Consider the following 12803-nt stretch of genomic DNA (forward strand, 5'->3'; position numbering starts at 1 on the left):
CACTGAATTGACGTGATGCTGAAATGTCAATTTATCATCAAATATGACTCCAAGGTTGCGAACCTTGGAGACAGGTTGAGGTGGATCTCCATGCCCTTAGGGCATGTATGTGTGCCACATCTGCACCCATGCTTATTTCAGGGGTGCAACAGGGTGTCCTTTTGACACCCTTGCACCCTCGAAACTGCATTCTCAATTTGCGATTCGCGAATTGCTAATCGCAAATTGAGAATGTCTTCCCATTCATTCCTATGGGCCTCTGGGCCCATAGGAATGAATGGGGAGGTATTCCTTAATTGCGAATTGCAATTTAAGATTCGCAATTAAGGAATATGTAGGATTCGCTAAATTTATTGCAAATCCTACATACATAGCATTTTACGGTTCTCAAATAGCGATTCGCAAAAAATCGCTATTTGAGATTTGCAAATGCGGATTTTGATACATAAGGCCCTAAGTGCTTGTGCTCCTCCTTTCAACAAGGTGAACTTGGTATACACTTCATTGGTTTATTTAATTTGCATATAAGTCCCTAGTATATGATGTCAAGTGTACCCGGGGCATGTAAATAAAATACTGCTGGCGGACTGCAACACTAATTGTGCCATCCACTTCAACGACACTGCAAAACATGTCTCCAGGTCCACCACTGTAGCCTAGCTATGCAGTTTTAAACTGCAAATTCAATTTACCCATTTTTGAAAGGTCTGAACCTTCCTTTTAAATATTAATGTATCCCCCTTAGGTAGACCTTATTCCTCATGAGGCAGGGTGCATATTATTTAAAATTTGAAAATGTAAAAGTTTAATGATAAACATGCCCTTACAATGAAAAGTCTCTCAAAGCTATTTTCAATGTGGCAGTGTTGGCTGTTCCATAGGTAAGCCCTGAGGAACAATTCTAAGTCTAATACATGTTATTTTTGTCTAGGGAGCAGCTAGATTTTCTGAACTATGTATTACAAGCCCAAATCACTGATGTAATTGGATTTGTAATATATTTCATTTCATTGTGTCTTTATTTCGATTAAATTAATCATAAAAGACAGTACAGTCAGTGTTAAAAATACTTGGAATAAAAGCACAAAACAGTACATAACAATCATTAGGGTATAACTAAGCCAAGTAACTAGTACAAGGGTTTATACTATATGGAAAAAGCTAAAAAGTGTTAAAAGACACAGTAAAAACCATAAATATACAATGCTAAAATATATAGAAATAAAATAATTCTGACGGTGGGCAAGATGGCCGCTGACTGACTGCAGTGAGAAGTCGCAGTTCAGTCTCCCCCTTTCCTATGCTCTTATGGAGAAGTGTGGCCCAATGGTTAGAGTGGCTGACTCTGAAGCAGAGATCAGGCCCGGGACCAGGGTTTAAGTCCTGACACGGCAGGGTCTTGTGCTCAATGTCCGCGGACTCGATAATTCTCGCCTCGGCGCCTACTCTAATCATGGGTCCACGCTGCAACTCTGGGCAATAGCTTGCTTAATCTCCACAACTGCCCCAACAACACTGGGATGCCTGGCTTCACCTTGGGGGTGCCCAGGAGGGGCATCTCACAGGGAGAGCCAGGAAGGGTTCCACAGTGTTATACAGCGCCGGGACGCCCCGTTGCTGGTGCAGCTGTGCGCTTTACAAATATACCACATTTACATTTATGGTGTAGTGAATGATGCTAGTGGTCCCTTTTCAGATAAACCATCGATTGTCCGTCTCAGTGAAGGAGCTTGATCTGCACCGGTGGCTTCCTCAGGTAGCTGTTCTGCTGGTGACTTTTGTACAAAGCAAACTTGCTCAGCTATCTGGGCTGCTGCAACCGCTGACAGCAAAATACAGCATGGCACCGAGGGGGCCCAAGCAACCAAAGGAGCAGAACGATCAGAAGGAGAAATGCGGAATTAAAGAAAAACCGAAAGATGAGGCGGCCCCAATTTCAACCCAGCATGGCTCAGGACAGCCCAGCAGGGTAATCACTAAGAAGCCTGATGAGCCCCAAGGCGATGGTGGTAGCAGCTGCAGGGTTAGCATTACTGGGGTTAACTAAGACCCGGCTGGAGCAATTCAAAAATCCGTTACGATTAAACCCGGAAGAGGTGTGGTTAAACCTGAAGAAATCAAAGAAACCAATTTGCGGAGACTACCTTGATTGAGTCTTTTTTGGCAAGGTCGGCTGAGACTGAGACCGTGTCTATGGAAACTGGAGCCGGAGCCGCTGTGATTGAGGACGCCGATAGTTTGGTAACCGGGCAATGTGCTGACACAATGTTCAACACACTTCCTGCTGATTTGCAAAGTGAGCCGCGTGTTGGAGTTAGTAAGCAGCGTTCATGACGTGCAGGTAGCCGAGGTAGGCAATGCTGCTTGTGGCACCATAAACTTGGTCACAAATGAGGAGGTGGATGAAGCCAGGGGTGTCAAGCCTGTGATTTCTGGGGGAAGGGCCGGGGCAGAGAAGGCTTCAATGAGTGGTATATTGATTAGTCGAGTCCCGACCCCCTCAGTAACCTCTCTAGCACCCGTTGTTGTAGCGATTCCAAGGCAGTCACAGGGGTTAACCCAGGATAAGGGAAACACGGGTTCACCTGATGGGGATTGTTTTTTTTCCCTTAATGATGACTCAGATTCCTTTGTCTTGAGTAAAGGAAGCCTATCCAGTGGCTTAGACGTGGGTGCAGATTCAGTGTTGAGCTCATCAGTACAGAAGGCCCCCGTGGCTCATAGGGGCACTTAACAGAAGAAGAGGTCTAAGTCAAAATCTAAGTTGCCAGTTAGTCCATCAAACACGGGGGTCAACATGAAACTTCTCTGGGATTACTCAGCCACATCACAGCTATATCAGGATGGTGGTGGTGGTGTGGACACGCTAATGGGGCAGAATAACCCAATCATCTTACAATGGATCTTCTCTACACTACCCTGAAGCAAATTCAGGGTGAAGCCAGGACAGAGAGTCGGAGAGCAAAGCAGGCAACAAAGAAGATACAGGCCTCTCTCAGAAAGATGAACAAACTGTACAAAGATGTGGCAGATAGGGTTGCACATGTCAAGGAAAGAACAGGTAGACTTGAAGACGATGTCAGTAGGTGGCAGTCATTTAAGGAGGCACAAGAGAAGGCGGTCGAGGACGTTCAATGGAAGTTGGAGGATTTTGAGAACCGCCAGAGGCAGAATAACATCAGACTTTTGGGGGTTGCGGAGGGGGTCGAAGGCCAGGACATCAGGTTGTTTGTTATCAAACTGTTGAAGGGGGCCTTTCCTGAGATGGCATCTTGGGTTTGGGAGAGTGAGGTGCAGGGGGCTCACCGGTTTCCTTTGACCCAGAGGAACGTATGTGGGGCATCCCATGCTAAAAGGCCCCGGGCAATCCTAGCCTATGAGGATAAAGTTCTTCTTAGACAAGAAATTATGGACAAGGCAAAGCCGGAGACTAGGCAAACATCTGACGGGGTTACATTCTTTGCCTGGACTTCTACCACGTTACTGTGGAAAAAAGGTGGAGACTAAGGAAGTTGATTTCTCCTTTTCAGAGTCTCGCGTGCGCGGCCTACTTACTGTACCCAGCGTGATTAAAGGTTATAGCTAACAGGCAAGTCAGAATGTTTTTTTCTGAAGTTAAGGCCCAACAGCATTTGGCAGAGCTGTAGGAGCAGAAGGGGAGATAAGGGGGGGGCCTTGGCCGGGAATAGGTACAGTCAGAGGGGAGATTACTTTCTAGATATTTGGGGTTTATCTGGTTCAAAGGGACACAAAGAGTGGAAGGCACTGGGAAGGGGGGGTGTGACTTGCTGTTGTCTAAGCTGTCACACATAGGTCATGAGTGATCTATTTTCCTGTAAGGGGGGTGGTTGGGGGAAGGGTGGGGGTTTGTATAGTACAGCACAGCACGGCATCTGAGATGGTTGGGAGGACACATGAGGGCTAGCAACAATGGGACAGGAAGCATTTCAGAAAGAGGGTGGGGGAATTTGCAAATTGATTCATTTGGTAACAAGTTGGGACAGGTTTTCGAAGTATTTTAATGAGTGTGCGGATTGCATTTTTAATGTGTGCGGGCTGAATGATCATCTGAAAAGGCAACAAGTTATGGCCCTTCTAAGATCAATGTGATTGGATTTTGTTTGCCTACAGGAGACGCATGTAGAGGGGACAAAGGGCTATTTATTGGAGTAGCTGGGGTTTAGTTCACTTGCTCATTATAAACAAGGGTTAAAGACTAGAGGGGTCGCTATACTGTCAAAAAGAAATGACGTGACAGTTAAAAGAAAGAAGGAAGATCAATGGGCTAGATGGGTCCTTCTGGAATGTATATTAAATGATGAAGTGATTACTATAGGATCAGTATATAGATCTACAGATGATGACCTGTATATATTTAAGTTTTTAGATCTAGAGTTAGCTGCTTGGCCTGAGCCAGTTATCCTATGTGGAGATTTTAACATGAATGGTGTAAGGGGGCTAGGTACGGAAGTGTGTCACCGGTACATTGGTCTGAAGAAAAAACATGTTGTGCAATAGATAATCTGGTCCAGCATAATTCTCTAACGGATATGTTGGCACACTTGAACTCTGCCAATGATGGTAGCACTTATTATTCTGCCCCGCACAAGGTTTGTGTTAGATTAGACTACTTCTTTATATCAAATTCTTTGTTGTCAAGAAGCCAGACTGCAAAACTGCCTCAGATTTTTTCCGACCATATCCCGCTGGTGTTAACACTAAATCTCAAGGGAACAGCTAGGCGGGAGCGGATATGGACTTTCAAGAGAGGTTTACTCAAGGATGAAAGTTATATTAAACATATGAACGACTCAATAGTAACATACTGGGAGATTAATAGAGGCAGTACTTCTTCAGGGGTAACATGGGACGCTTTTAAGGTGGGTATCCGGGGGGAGACGTTAAGTTTTAGCTTGTATAAACAAAAGCAGGAGGAGTTGAGAACAAAAAAGTTGGTTAAAATAGTTTTTGATGCAGAAGAGGAACTAAACTTAGCGATCCTCACCAGGGCTCCCATGGAGCAGGCGCTCTTAAAAGGTGTATCTGTAAGGAGGGAGGCAGTGGAGAGTATTGCTATTAAGGTGGCTGCTACGTTTATAACAAAAAAGGAGCAATGTCATGAACTGAGTGAGCGCGTTGGGCATATTTTGGCGGTTCGTGCAAGGCAGAAAATGGCCTAAGGTGAGGTCAAGGAGGTTTTGAATATTAATGGAGGTACAGTCATTGACCCTGGGGGGAACCGTGAGGTTTTTAGACCGTTTTATGCCAGGCTATATAGTGAGGATCAACCAAGGGACCTTGTAGCTATCCAAGGGTATCTCAGGGATATTCCTGCTTCTTTACGTTCTGAAGAGGATAGGGAGGCACTTGATGCGCCCCTGACCCCTGAAGAGATCTTCGTGGCATAGAATAGTCTGCCATCGGGTAAAGCTGCGGGACCTGATCAGATCCCCATTGATTTTTATAAAGTGTTTCAGGAGGCAATCCGTTTTGATTTGGTAGACACAGTATTACAGGCTCAATTAGGAAATTCCGTACCAAGTTCTTGGGCAGGTGCTGATATAGTGGTTCTAATGAAAAAAGACAAATCACGTCTAGAACCAAGGTCTTATAGACCTATAACCCTTATGAATTCGGACGCAATTTTTTTTGTAAGGCAATGTCTCTTAGGTTCAGCAAGGCTATAGCTGAATTGGTTAGTTTTACCCAAAATGGTTTAATCCCAGGGAGGGGTACTACGCAGCATGTCCGTAAAGTCCTTACCCTCTTCGATGCCATGGAATTCTCAGGAGACCCTATGGTGGTTATTTTTTTGGATGCAGAAAAAGCATTTGATCTGGTCTCCTGGAACTATCTTTGGATGGCTTTGCGGTAGTTCGGTATTGGGGAGGGATTTATAAAGGCTGTTCAGGCTCTGTATCAAGCCCCCACAGCTAGACTTAGAATCAATTGAGTGTACACAGCGCCTTTGCAGATTAAGCGTGGCACCCATCAAGGGTGTCCATGCTTGCCACTGTTATTTGGGGTATATATCTACCCGCTGATCCGCAAACTGGAAGCAAACGATAAGATTCCTCCGTTAAAGGCCCAAGGTCAGGACTTTAAAACTCTGGCATACGCGGACGATGTGGCTATAGTGACTCCTTCTCCTGCTCCAGCTATAGTCGAGGTGGAATCAGAGGCCGTGGTATTTGGCCAGGTTTCAGGAAACGCGTTAAATGGCCCTAAGACCCAGATAGTTAAGAACAACGGGCAGTTTGTAATGACGTCCGAGTTGTAGATTCTGCAGTATACTTAGGGATTAGCATCTCAGAAGATTTGGATAAGATCGTTGATAGAAATATTGAACCCATAATTGCTAGAGCCAAGAAAGATCTGGACAGAATGAACAACTTCCACTTCTCTTTAGTTAGGCGATCCAATGTAGTAAAAATTATTATTTTGCCAAAGTTCCTCTATCTATTTAGGGCAATACCACTGATATTTGAGGCTAAATGGTTTTTGGATTTGGAGCACTTAGTTAATAGATTTATCTGGGCGCACGGGAAAACCAGGAGGGCCCTCCTAGGGCCAGGGGAGGTTGGGCGATCCCTGACTTTAAGTTGTATTATTGAGCAGCAGCCCTTCAGTATATGTGTGGGCTGTTAGGAGGGGATGCATCTGATCTACAGGTTAAACTAGGTTCTATTGTCATATACAATATATTTATTGGAGAGGAGGCAGAGAACTGTGTTCTTGAATACACTGACCTCAGTTATTTTAAAAGAACCAGATTTAAGACACTGATGGCAGCCTTCTGTAAGAAATATGGGCTTGGTAGATTTAATGAATATACCCGGCTGGTCAGGAATGTTTCCTTTCCGGGGGAAATATTTGCAGATTCTGTTATGGCTGAATGGGGACAATGGGGAAGAACATATATGTTCTCATCCTTTTTCATTCTATAGACTCTCCACATGATACTACTTTTCAACATAGGTATGATTCTTTTCTATGAACGCTACACGTTCTACTCCACCTAAGCATGTTTACATTTACACTCCTCACAATGTCCTTTGATCACTCTTGGCTCGCGCTTGTCCCCGCACTGTTTGTTCCACTCCTCGTAATGTATGTGATTCTCAAATTATTCACTTATTCCCCACTACTTCCACCTTCATGACATTCGCAGTACCTTTCAAATCGTTGGCCTCGCAACCGCGACGCTTAACCACCTCCACTGAAAAATTCACCCCCGGGCACGTTGCCATCGAAACAATCACGCGTGCATTGGTTTTCTTTTGGTGTTTTGGTCCAATATTCAGTTGAATAACGCTTACCAGTGGTTTTGTTTATTGTTGTCATGTACTCCATCACTTCCTTTTGTATCCCCCCCAGCCCTGAGGAGTTGCGGGAAGATTGTCCCAATCGCGACGAAACACGTGTCTGCTATTTTCCTTGAGCATTAAACTACACCTTTTTCAAAGAATTGATTCCAAGAATACTGTTTACTTATTTGCAATTCAACGCTTTGTCTCGTATTGTACCAATATGTCCACTCTGACAGCTGTGTTTACGTATTAGAGTGTGCAGGGGTTCTTGAAAATTACTATATACAGTATCAGTCTTGACTAATACTCTTCGAGGGGTTACAGGGCTTATCCCCTCACCCTAGGTTGCACCTCACCTCACCTTAGAACCATAAATTAATACTGTGTCAATACTTAGGTGTGCGCCCTTTTCTATAACCTACTATCCTCGATCGAGGGGTTTAAAAGAACAATTAAAATCGCCCGCTATAATCGAGTTGCATCCTTCCCTCCGACTATTCAGGAATCTATTAAGGAGGGTAACTGTCTCAGAGCGCCTCCCACCCAGCAGCCCTCTTGCGTAGATATTAATCAACAAAATGTCACATACATGTCCCATTCGTAACAGAAGAGCCATAATATCAGGGCTATTGATCGGTACTACCTCAACAGTGTACCCCCATTGCTGTCTCACCAAACAGGTGAGTCCACCAGACGGTCTTCACTTTCGTCCCCCTTGTGCTGGTTTTGAAAGATTCAGAAACCCGGGGTAATAAACTTGATCCATGGACCATGTCTCATGGAATACCCATATATCATGCTGTTCAACAAAAATAGACAAATCACTTGATTCAATTTTAGATAGAAGCCCTGCGATGTTCCAAGAACCCACTGAAATGCTAGACTTGTTATACCCTGGGTATGTACTTGAGAGGGGCATTTGAGCTCCGGGTATAGTCACAGCTCTCGATGCAGCCATACCGAGGGGATAATTCGGTGAGAAGCATCTGACCTAAAGCACACTGGCAAGGCCTCCCTTCTTGCCCTCCAGACACAATTCCTCCCTAGATATTTTGGCTTTTCCTGTATAGCAAATGTTATCACCAGTTGCAGCCCTCGCCAGTGTGGTAGTCCTAATTTTGATAGGGTCAACAGGGTCACAAAAGAAAGAACCTTGGTCGAATCCCATATTGTTGTTACAGTGCCACCAATAGGATCACGTCAATCAATGCCTTCCAGTGAAGAAAGGGCATCAAATCAGTTACGCACGGGGACAGTGTAGGTATATTGCCCCAAGGGGTGGGTTATCCCTCTCCAGTTTGCACAGCTGGGATCTGTTATGGGTTGGTAGAAGAATCCCAATGGAAGCACTGAAATAGTATCCCTTGCATCACAGTTCCCTGCCTTCAATAGTATGTACTGAACCAGGCTAGGTGTCCTAAAGCTCAAAACCACACGGTCACCCCAAAGAGTTTTTTGGGACTTCCTGAACCCAGGAAACCCTTCGCACCATTTTGAATTCAGTAAACAGTTGGGTTGTATCTCTGTCCTAGAGCTTAACAGATGTAATGCCTTATTTCATAGGGTAGACCAATGCTCCCGCGTCTGTGGTGCAAGCTCAGGGACATTACCCAAAATGACAGTATAAGGTGTGGCTTCCGGTGGTAAGTGAAGAAATGTGGGGATATGGGACTCATCAGCTAAGGGTAGTTGGAATGAGTGTATTATACCAGCTCTTGGGGCCTGTTGTGCACCCAGGGCACAAGGACCACGCTAATTGGCGGGTTAGGTTGACTATTTCCCAAAACCACATCAGTAAAATTATGTGGGATGTTTTCTGGCCCCATATTTTGCAAGCCCCCGCCGCCCGGTTTTCGGAATTACCCCTACCGCCCAATTGTGCATTGAGGTTACTTAATTAGCTCTTAGGGAGACCGTGCTCTAATTTAGTGAGCCTATCTTCTATTGAAGCTAATTTCTGCAGCAGGGGATCAATTAATGTGAACATTTTCCGCAATAACTGTGTAGAAAAATCATCCTCAATACAATTTGCTGTTTCAGCAATAACATCTAAAGGAGAAGAATCGCTAGTAGTTGCCAGAGAAGATTTCAAATGCCTCCACACCCCTTTGCAGGTACCTTCTGACTTGTACCCCCGATGGATAAGAATGTGGCTTCGATAGGCCACAGGCTTTCCTTTTCTTCTTTGGAGGTTCCCCCTCCTCCCCCCAAATCCCTGTTTAACCTGCTTGGCCTTCTTTCTTCCCCCAGTGGATTTGTAATACATATTATGGATAGGGGCCTTTTAGAAAATTACCTTTGCCCTGCCTGAAGTCCCTGGAAGCTAACTCTGCTTTTTACTCCATTTTCTGCCAGCCACTAATTATGATTTGAATAGGTGGCAATGAGTTGTAAAATACTCCCAGAAATAAACCATAGGTTGACCAAAATGAACAGAGATGACTCACTCGAACCTGACAGAATATGCTGGGTGGGTCTATAAGGAATCTTCTTGGCATTAAAGTTCCAAGCCCTGCTCGAATGTTACATCCTGCTTGATAGGTCAGCTGTGTGTGTTCTTATTGCACATGGGGTGCACTTCAAAGCAACCAACCCTGTCACACCCAAATTTTAGCTGGCACTTGGGGAGGGTCCTTCATTTTGTTCCCCAGTGGGCCTCTTTTTTTACATTACTTTGTTGAAGCCTGTCAGACAGGGTTGATGTGCTTACATTTAAAATTTAGAATGCACTTCAAAGGAGGAAGACAGGATGCCAAACAATTTGTGGGTATTCACTATCTGGTTGTTTTTTGTTATGCTACCAGACTTCTGTATCTGAGGTTTTTGTGGGTATAGGACCTACCTCAAACGGTAATTTTAAGATGTAGGAAGGCACTAGGATTATCATAGTACACTACCCATACACCCTAGACTTCAGAGCCTAAGTTGAGTGTGGCCAAAGGCTCTGCCCATCTTGAAAATGCTCAAAGTGGGTAGGCTTAGCCCCAAGAACCTTCAACCTATTGGTTTAGGCATCCCTCACCAACTACCACCACCACCACTACCACCACCTCCCCATAACCTACTAGCTTGTGCCAGGCATAAACGTAGCCTCCAGGAACACAGTTCAACACTCTTGGAACTGAGGAAGATCAGAAGAGGACTGAACCTGATGTCTGTAACCTGAGAGGACTCCTGGAGGACTGTAGCTGCTCCCTCTTTTAGATCCAAGAAAAAGGAGTGGACTCCAAGGTCTATAAGGCTGACCTCAAGTTCAAGCTAAAGGGATATAACAAGCTTCAAGAGACCTTTCCTGCAACTTTCCAGCTGAGCAGTGGCAACTGAATCGCTACTGGACTCTAACTGGAGTCTGCCTCCACTAAGGTTCAAGGAACCCTTAGAAGTCTTCTCCTGTGGTTGATTGGGACTAAAGTCAGAGGGTGTAATCTTTGGACAAACCTGGTTATCTGACCTGATGTCCATTATGGTCAGTGTCAAAATGCACCTAGGTCCTGGCCTATTATGATCATTTACTGTCATTGGCTCTTTTTTGCTTCTTGACGCGAATCCTATTTAAACCTTTACAAATTCATATCTATTCAAACCACAATTGTAACATCTTATTGTGTTTTGGATTTAAGTGCATGAGCAAATAAGCAGACATAGCACACACTTGAATTATAAAGGAACCACATATTTAATGAACTAAGAAAAACGTTAAATGGAACAACTGTTCAAATAGAGAAAGATAAAACATGAGAGAATACTGATGCTTAAAATGGATTTAATTACAATTATATATTCTCTAAAAAGGGATGCTTCAACTTCCACAAGGAGCTATTCTTCATTGCTCAGTACTCCCTTTTTGTGTTTCAGGATCTTCTTCATTTGTTATTTTAACATCTGCACAGACAATCCCTTGTATATATATGCACAAAGCATTGTGGCTGATATGGATAATTCATAGCATTGACAAACCATCTCACCTTGGTGGTCACAACCTAGGTCTGATGTTTTTTTTAGTACCAGCCTTTGCATAGCCATTCTATTTCCCCTTTCATGTCCTGACCAAGTAGTGATTAAATAAAAAATGGAAGGTGAGCTAAGTTGTCTACAAAATACCACATGTACAAATATTGTTTGCATAACTTCATATAATCAACCCAATCATCTTTCCGAATGCTTCTTACCACCTCAGTACCACTACACATGTACCTCTCTGCAACCCATAATATTACTGCCCTTGCTCTCATCTTTTTTGCACCACTCATGACCCCTTAAACATAAAATAACCCAACCCTCAACAAATACTAGGATCACTGACACTCTTCAAGAACTAATATTCAAGGGCCGGAAATTAGAAAGACACTGGTTAAAGCCACAATCACTATCAATCAATAATTTAAGCTGAAAGCTTCACTGAGGAGAGAGTGAGAATCTACCAGAACCAGGTTAAGTCACCCTAACCTGCGACTTCAGCATACCCAACTCAAATGTATTGTTATTACTTCAAGTCATTTTCCATACAAAAATAGGAGACAATTCATTCCAACATTCCAAACTCCAACCCATTACAGAAGTAGTATGTCCGATAGCATTAGCAAAAATATTGTCTGACATAAACTTGTGTTCTAAATATTTGTTGTAGAGTTTCTATTCTTGTTTCCAATGGGGAGACATTTTATGCAAACAATTTTTAGAACAAAATATTACTCTTAATATTCCTGACATGTACTTACCTCCAGGTTCCATTTACATTGTGGTCTTTTTGAATGAAGGTCGTGTTCCTCAGCAGTTACTCTCTGGTGCTACTTAAGGCCTTCAGCATGAATCAACCTCCTCAAGATAACCTGTACTTAGTTGGTGATGTGATGTTGAATTACCAACACATTGCTATATTTATTTTACAACTACCTGGGTAAGCATTTGGCCTTCTAGAATTATTTAATCCTCCACACATTTCAGCGTAACAGCTGGAGTTAATTATTCATATTCATGCCTATCTACATCTTAGCATCTTCCATATGCATATTCTTTCAGTACATTTACCCACTAGTAGCATCACAGTAAATTCATATTATATACAACCTACAACTTTCAATCAACAGATCCTCTCCAATCCTACCCACACCCTCTCATTTTGATTTATTCTTCAGCAGGTGATGCTACATGCAAGGGGTAACCAGTGTCTTCAATCACTTCCATTTGTTGCCACTCCTCCTCGTCTTCCTCCCTACAATTCCACAGCAGCCCAGCCTTTATTGTTTACTCTCAGCACTAAATAATGTTCAGGAATTTCAGTCTATCGCCTTCAATGAAATCTATGCCCGTCTGGGTTTAACATAGTACCCCAACATATTTTGATCCCTCTCACTCAGTGCATCTGCCTTAACCATGACGGTTACTGTCAATCTAGTGTCACTAATCAATCCTTTTTATTTTTTTTTTTATTTTCTTTAATTTTTTCCGTAAGTTACATTACAAAATATACAGTACAGAATTTTCTCACAATTA

This window comes from Lissotriton vulgaris, chromosome 3_1 (genome assembly GCF_964263255.1).
Source record: "Lissotriton vulgaris chromosome 3_1, aLisVul1.2, whole genome shotgun sequence".
Lineage (NCBI taxonomy): Eukaryota > Metazoa > Chordata > Amphibia > Caudata > Salamandridae > Lissotriton > Lissotriton vulgaris.